This window comes from Rhinopithecus roxellana, chromosome 10 (genome assembly GCF_007565055.1).
Source record: "Rhinopithecus roxellana isolate Shanxi Qingling chromosome 10, ASM756505v1, whole genome shotgun sequence".
NCBI classification, from domain to species: domain Eukaryota; kingdom Metazoa; phylum Chordata; class Mammalia; order Primates; family Cercopithecidae; genus Rhinopithecus; species Rhinopithecus roxellana.
Genome location: NC_044558.1, coordinates 58,873,795 through 58,882,365, shown reverse-complemented (window position 1 = coordinate 58,882,365; position 8,571 = coordinate 58,873,795). Strand labels below are relative to the sequence as shown.

The following is an 8,571-nucleotide window of genomic DNA, read 5'->3' as shown; positions in this document are numbered from 1 at the left end:
CACTTTGGTTTGGCCTGAAGAAGGTGAGGACTTGGAAGTGCTGAGATGAGAGAGGGAATGGTGTAAGCAAAGATACAAAGCAAGGGAGGCCAGAGGATGTGAAGGGAATAGTGCGTCATCTGCTTTGGCTGAAAAATAGGGGTTGGCAAGGGCAGGGGGAAGGAGGCTGGCTGAGGCCGCACGGTGGATATGGTAGATGGGCAGGGTGGGCTTAGAATATCAAGCGAAGTGCTGGAGGTTCTTGACCTGCAGAGGGTCATGCTCAGAGGTGTGTGAGTGAACGGGACATGGGGATAGTACACGGAGAGTGTATATGTGTAAAAGTGTGTGTGTGTGCACATGTGCGTGTGTGTTCTTCTGGTAACTTCGTTATGAAACATCTTGAACACCAGTGTGTCCATTTCAGAAATACATTTCTTCATTCTTTATGGTATAGTGATCAAAATTGTCTCTGGAATCAGACACACCTGGGCTCTGCCACTTACAATGTGAGTGAAAACTTGCACACAAACTCTCTGAGCCTCTGTTTCTTTTGTATCTAGAACTGAGGTAATAGAACTTGCCAGGGACGTGGCAAGGATCAGGTGAGGTATGTGTAAAGCACTAGCATGCTGCCTGCTGTATAGTAAGTGGCCTGTACATTCTAGTCACTGTTGGGTACTGTTGTTATTTCACTGCCCTGGTCACCATCCAGAGCCCCCCAGCCCCCTGCCCTGCTCTTTCAGGTCTGGGGGCTGTGGCTTCCTACACACTGATGCTCTCCTGGCTGGGGACCTCCACTCCCATGTCTCAGTTAGGCTCCTTGGGCCTGTCTGAAAGCTGATGGGAGAAGCTCTCTTGAGGAGTACCTCTGATAAAGAGGGAGCCTTTGCAAGAGACTGGAGAGCATGGCCCTGTGCTTCTGGTGGAGTTGAGGGAGACACTGTTGGGTGGGGGTGAGAAATCTTAAAGGCACATGGGAAGGAAGGGAGGTGGGTGGGCAGGCAGAGGGATCCAGATACTCGGAACCCTCAAACCAGATGCTTATACACATCCACCCATGCTGGGGTCTATCCCACAGACCCTGACCCAATGATAGATGAATAATGTGCACTGACGCAGATATTATGCTTGTCGGTTGGCTGAGAGTCCGGGTCGCTTACAGACTCCCTGGAGAGTGCTGTAAACAGTTGCGACCATGGCCTAGACTAGCCAGCGAGACTTGCATTTATTCAGTAAAGATTAATTGACAAAGGCTTGAGTCAACACCACTAGAGGGTGATTGACATTGTGGACCTCCCAAGTAGAAAGCCATTAAGCACCCTTGTAGATCAAAGGTTAGTCTTAGGACCACATGAGTAAATAAGCCAGTTAGATAAACTCCCCCACATTCCTTTGTATTTACTTTTAATCTATTTAATTTAAGGTAAAGGGACTAGACTGCCTTCAGCCAGATCGATGACTGAAGTTATGCCAACTCTCAGGCCTTCCAAGAGGCTTTGTTGCTATTATAACTAAAATTTTTCCCATCAGCCTGACTGAACCCCCACATACCTACTTCGTGGCTCCTGTGGCAAGAAGAGCTGGACAAAACTTTTTTGGTTGTGTGGTTGACTCTTCCATGTTTTGGTAGAGGTAGACACAATCTCCTACTGGCCATGCTAGGAGGCGGGTGTCACAGGCTGCCTTTAGGGCTCAACCCTGGGGCCCCGCCTGGGGAGAACCTGGAAGGCTCTTCCACTTGAAGGAGCCAGGACTCACTACCTGGAGTGAGGATGGCCTGTCCTTTTTCCCTGGTTGCAGTTCACCTGATGGCCCAAACTGAAAAACTGGGAGGTTGTGAGCTCAGCTAACCACCTGAAAGGAAGTGTCCCAACCTGGCATCCCCCCGGCTCCACAATTACCTCACAAAGTGTGGAGTTCACAGGTGTTGGTTGACTTTGACTCCTGGGCACTGTCAGCCCTCAGCTGTGGAAGAAATGCTGCCAACGTTTCAGAATTGCCTGAGTGTAGGATTTTCCAAAGTCCCGTATTGATGATGTTACCCCAGGAGGGAGGAGAAATGACTGTGAAATGTCCCATGCTCATAAAGGTGACAATATGGCCTCTCCACATGGGGAGGCAGACAGACCCAGGTGCCCAGGTTTGTAAAAGGTGCTAGCAGTGAGGGAGAGGTCAGAGTCCTTTTCTTCTTCCTCTGGCTTCTTGTCCACCAGCAGAGAGTCACCATGACTTGTAGACTATCTTGCCTAGGCTCCCGAGTGGAGTCTGCAAATCCAGGTCCTGTGCAACCACTCAGAGATATGGTTATGACCCAGCTCTCAGCTGCATCTTGCCCTGTGGGCCCTGGTCTGGTTGCTGCTGCATCACGGCCAGCGCCTGCTACCGTGGCCTCACCGGGGGCTTTGGCACTGGTTCCTGTGGACACAGATTCAGCTACGACTCTGGCAGCACATGTGGGCCCAGCACTGCCTGCATCACCATTGTGTTGGTCAATGAGAGCCTCCTCATGCCCCTCGACGTGGAAATTGCATAGTGCATAAAGCAGGAGGAGAAGAAGATCAAGTGCCTCAACAGCAGGTTTGCTGCCTTCCTCCACAAAGTGGGTGTCCTGGATCACACCCTTCCTGAACCCCCACCATGTGCACAGCCAGGACTGGGCACTGAGGAAAGAATCAGAGCCAGGCAAGTCTCTGCCTGCCTGAGTTCCCAGTCTGATGGAAGAGGCACACAGACAGACAGACAGACAGACAGACAGACAGACAGACACAGGAACCCAAGGCCCAGAAAGACTCTGACAGTTCAGATACAGAGAGCTTGTGGAAGAAAGATGCCAAATTTCAAAACTTCAACGAATTTAGTTTAAAGATCTTAGTTGGATTTTATATGCAATTTTAGAATTGGGTAGCCCTTAGAACTGATCAGAGGAACTCTGGCTGCACTGTGGTCCCACAATACTTATGGACATGGAAAACAAGTGAGGTACAGAAACAGCTGGATTGTTTACAGCTGGTGTTTGTGAACATTTGGCTGCCTGTGATTGACTGAAGCTTAGTTACCGTGATTGGCTGAGACTCAGCTATTTGTTACAAAGGATAATTCTGAAGTTAGGTTTGTAAGGGATAATTGGAAGGACAGCCGAGAAAGGAATAAGGCCAATAGAACCAAGTTCAGGCAAGCTGATTTACTGTCAGTCCTGCCAGGCTACCTCCTGACAAGAGCAGAGGAGGCAGTCCCACTTATAGGCTATTGCAAGGTTTTATAGGGCGCAGAACTGGGTTAGGGTGAAGGAAAAAGAAAACAGAGCAGGCGGTCCTTTGTGCCAGGTGTCTGACTGCTTCCTGTAGATGTTTTTCTTGCCAGTTCTGTTGTGTAAGGTAGACGTCTTGACCGCATCCTGGAACAGCTGGCTCTGATCAGACAGTTACAGGTGGGTTTGGGTTGGGGGGTTTTACTTTTGGCCTTTGGGGCTTAGGTCTGTGGGAGGGAGAAACAGTCCAGTTGGGTGGACCCTAACAAGGTTTCAGTTTGTTTGCCTACTAAGTCGGATTGCGGGTCATCATGTAAAAACTCAAAGGGAGACTTCTTCAGGTCAAATTTAGTTTAACAATTCTCCTACTTTTGGTCAGTCTCTCAATTTTCTAAAATAATATATATAGTTCCATGTAACCAGAAGTGTTGGCAATTGCACAGACTTCTCTCTGTTCAGCCTGTGGGTAATCTAGAGCAATTCTATTATCTAGTACAACTTTAGCGAGAATATTTGAAGTCTATTGTGCAATCATAGCCTTTGCAGTAGAATCTGCTAAGATTTAAGAGGTACATTTTAAATCATTCATGTTTACACCAAGCTATGGAAAAAGGGATCTAACATATCATGCTCATCCAGAAGGGTTAAAGTCTCCTGAGGATGTTCTCTTTAACCTATGATGTAGTTTAGAAAGAGCAGACCAGTGTTCTGTTTCTGACTGATTATGGAGCAACAAAGGTATCATTATAATTCCTAACCTAGGTTGGTCCATCATTTTCCATCCTTCAAGGCATGAGGGTTGCCCAAGCGTAAGGTTGGCTACAACTCCCCAAAAAGAGTATACCCCATGAGTGCACACAAGACCCTTTTTTCAGTTCTATTGTTCATGAATACATTACTACGAATGTATTCCTAATTCCAACTAGGAATGTTGGAATTAGCAGTTTCTGGCCAAGGATCTGAGGTAGAGTTATTATAGGTTAAAAGAGTGCTGGCCAGGCACGGTGGCTCACGCCTGTAATCTCAGCACTTTGGGAGGCTGAGGCGGGCGGATCATGAGGTCAGGAGTTTGAGACCAGCCTGACCAACATGGTGAAACCCTGTCTCTACTAAAAATACAAAAATTACCTAGATGTGGTGGCACGCACCTGTAATCCCAGGTACTCAGGAAGCTGAGGCAGGAGAATCGCTGGAATCTGGGAGGCAGAGGTTGCAGTGAGCTGAGGTTGTGCCACTGCACTCCAGCCTGGGCGACAGAGCAAGACTCCATCTCAGGAAAAAAAAAAGTGCTGTAGTACTCTGGCACATAAGTCAATTTGCAAGAAAATCTGTTTGGGCTTTTGGTACAAACTTGTCTTGTAATATACTCTTTAGTTTTGGTTCTTGAATCACATGACTGGGTTAAAGTAAAACAGGTCGTGAGAACTAATGAGTCTGGAAGTCTAATTCCATAATAGGGACCACTGCTGTAATACATCGTAGATTGATCCCTTATGAAATAGTTACTGGAAGGCCTATGCCCTAATAATAGAACCTCATTTATTTTCTACTCTCCTAAACTCTGACATAACTAAATGCTGCAAGGTTTTAATGCATTATGCCAAAGTATATTTTCCCCAGGTAAAGGAAGCTTTTCAAGATCTATCCACCGAGGACAATCAAACCCTTCACAACCTAGAACCCAGAGATCAGGTTATCTGGAGACTATATCTGAGAAAGACTGCCATGGAGCCCCATTGGAGGGGACCATACCAAGTTCTTCTTATCACCCACTCTTCAGCAAAACGTCAGGGCCTTGAACTTTGGGTTTACATCTCACAACTCAAAAGGGCCCATTCAGAGTCTTAGAACTGCACATCCATTGGAGACCTTAAGATAAAGCCAACAGGAGAAGTTTCTTCCCAGAAGCAGACAGTATTCTAGATGTGGACAGCTTTCCCAAGACCATGGATCAAGACTTCTCAGTCGCCATGCAACTATTACCTTCCTTAAATTTTTCCTTGCTTACACCTTCCTCATTCACTTGGCAGGATAATGTTGTAATTCGAATTTCACAATCAGTAGCTTCTGAGAGTAACTTTTTTTTTTTTTTTTTTTTTTTTTGAGACAGAATCTCTATTATCCAGGCTGGAGTGCAGTGGTGTGATCTTGGCTCACTGCAACCTCTGTCTCCCGGGTTCAAGCAATTCTCATGCCTCAGCCCCCCAAGTAGCTGGGATTACTGGCATGCACCACCACACTGGCTACTTTTTGTATTTTTTTGGTAGAGACGGGATTTCACCATGTTGGCCATGCTGGTCACAAACTCCTTACTTCAGATGATCTGCCTGCCTCAGCCTCCCAGAGTGATAAGATTATAGGAGCAGGCCACCATGCCCAACCTTCTGAGAGTAACTTGATGGAGTGTTGTATCTGTCATGTCAAACTCAAATCTTTACATGACCTACAAAGTCCACCTATTGGTCAACTTCAGCAACATCCCTAATGCAACTGTTTGTTCAAATTACAGCTATGTTCTCAACTTAAGTCACTGCCCCCACCTCCTGCAGGGGATCTCTATTCTCCAATCCCACATCTCAGACACTTCTGTGGCTGTCAAGCTGGACAACAGCCAGAACCTGAACATGGACTGCATCATTGCCGAGATCAAGGCACAGTATGACAACATTGTCACCCGCAGCTGGGCTGAGGCCGAGTCTTGGTACCACAGTTGCCTGCCAGATGTGGCACCTGCCTGCTAGATGTGGCAGTTGGGAGGGCAGAATGTGAGATACCTATTAGATAGATTTATTTTGTCTGGGGATTCTGATCCCTATGGATAGTAGGCCAATAGCTCTCATGTTGGAGTGGCGGGGCAGGACTGCCATGTGTGGTTGCACAGGCTGAGCCTGCAGCTGCACAGGCACAGCCTGCACAATCATCCCTAAAGGATGGGATATCCCACACTGAGTCTCATGAGCATCTCTGCTTCCCCCAGTTCGGGGAGGTGAAGGCCACAGTGATCAGGTACAGGGAGACTGTGGGCCACAGCAAGGCGGAGATCAAGGAGCTGAACCGCATGATCCAGAGGCTGATGGCCAAGGTGGAGAATGCCAAGTGCCAGGTATGGAGCATCTGTGCCCAAGGCCAGAGAGACTGATGGCCTAACCTTTGTCACCCAGCCTATGTGTGCCCTACCTGGATCTCAGCATTCATTCTCCAGTCCCTTTGTCCATGCAGAATCCCTGGTTGTGGTCAGTCAGGGAGTCCCAGGTGATGAAGGCAAGAGGCCCAGTTTCTGAGGTGCTCCCAGCTAAATGGCAGACTGGGCATATCCAGGTAATGGACAGAGAAACCATAACCTATCTTGTTCTCTTCTGGTCCCCCAGAACTCCAAGCTGGCGGTGACCCAGTCTGAGTAGCAGGGTGAGGTGGCCCTTAGCGACGACTGCTGCAAGCTGGCCAAGCTGGAGGGCACCCTGTAGAAGGTCAAGCAGGACATGGCCTGCCTGATCAGGGAGTACCAGGAGGTGATGAACTCCAAGCTGGGCCCCGATGTGAAGGCTGCCTCTTCTTGCCATCTTCTAGATGGTGAGGAGCAAAGGTGGGTGCAACCTGCACAGCTGGGCCCAGAGCTCATCTGCATAAACCCGCCCCACTTTTTAGCACCATCACTTACCCAGCCCTCACTACTACTTCTGTTTTCATCTTGGAACCCTTTTAGGACTTCTACCAGATTGAGCGCAGTCCAAGGAGTGGCGTCTTAGTTGAGGTCCACAGGCCGATTTCCAATAGGCTCCTTGCATGATCTATTAGGGACAATGGTTTGTCTGTAAATGTTCAAGAACTTGTTCTCTGAGATGAACAACGGCCTAATTTATAACACTTACTGATTTCAGAGTTGTATATACTTCTGTCATGGCTGATTTCAGGCTGTTGCTCTGACTTCATGTAGAATTGGCTAGAAATGTGCACAACAAGCTCTTGTGAGCTGGTGGGAACTGGTTCAAGATACCGTTGGTTGGGGCCAGGATGGAATGGTGCCTCACACTGAAAGACAAATAGGAAGATATTTGTCTCTTCTATTAGATGAAAAACCTGAGGCTTAGGGAGACTGTGGGGGTCGGGGAGTCAGCCTGGTACGGAGTTATTGGGACAGTTGGAGAATTCTTGTGTGTCCTGCTGCATTTTCACAGGCTCCCCTTCCCGGGGGGATCTGGGAGAGCCTGGCACTTGTGTTCTTTTGGAACAGGGTTGGGACGATGCTGGGACTTTGAGGGTGCTAGACCCAGGTCTTCCTTCCTCTCATCTTCTGGGAGAGGCTTGGGTGACCCCTTGCTTGACTGAGTTCAGAGCTGGTGACCACATGGCCTCTGGTGTCATTCTCAGGAATTAATGCCCAGTGCTAATGCTAACATTTTCTCTCCTGCACCAGGCTGTGTGATGGCATCCATGCTGTGAATATCTGTAATTCTGGCCCTGAAGGGAGACTCTGAGGTTTGCCAGTGGGAAGAATTTTTTAGCTCTGAGGGTGGAGATACCAAGGGAGAAGTGGTTCCATTCATTTACAGCTACACAGCTATAAAGAGGGAGCCAAACGACAAGTCTTGGGTGGAATCATTCTTTATGCCAGACTTGTCAGAGTGGCAGTCTTATTATCCTCACCATAGTGGAGGAGCCAGAATGCATCACCTCAAATTATATATCTTTAATATAAATATTTATCTTTTTTTTTTTTTTGAAACAGAGTCTCACTGTGTCACCCAGGCTAGAGTGCAGTGGTGTGATCATGGCTCACTGCAGCCTTGACCTCCTGGGCTCAAGCCATCCTCCCACCTCAGCCTCCTGAGTAGCTGGATCTATAGGTGTGTACAACCACACCTGGCTAATTTTTTTCTTTTTTTTCTCGTAGAGGTAGTGTATTAGTCCGTTCTCTTGCTGCTCTAAAGACATGCCTGAGAGTAGGTAATTTATAAAGGAAAAAGGTTTAATCAACTTATAGTTCATCATGGCTGGGGAGACCTCAGGAAACTTACAATCATGGCAGAAGGCGAAGGGGAAGCAAGGCAACTTCTTCACAAGGCAGCAGGAAGTAGAAGTGCCAGCAGGGGAGATGCCAGATGCTTATAAAACCATCAGATCTCATAAGAACTCACTCATCTTCATGAGAACCACGTGTGGGGTACTGCCCCAGTGATCCAATCACTTCTCACCAGGTGCCTCCCATGACACCTAGAGATTATAGAACTACAATTCAAGACGAGATTTGCTTGGGGACACAACAAAACCATATCAGATGGGGTTTCGTCATGTTGCCCAGGCTGGTCTTGAACTCCTGAGCTCAAGTGATCCACCTGCCTTGG

General features: G+C 47.8%; 1 pseudogene; it reads left to right on the top strand.

Annotated features, from left to right (window-relative positions):
- The first annotated feature begins 5,528 nt into the window (after positions 1-5,528).
- On the top strand, positions 5,529-7,934 carry LOC104670675 (annotated as a pseudogene).
- The last annotated feature ends 637 nt before the right edge of the window (positions 7,935-8,571 follow it).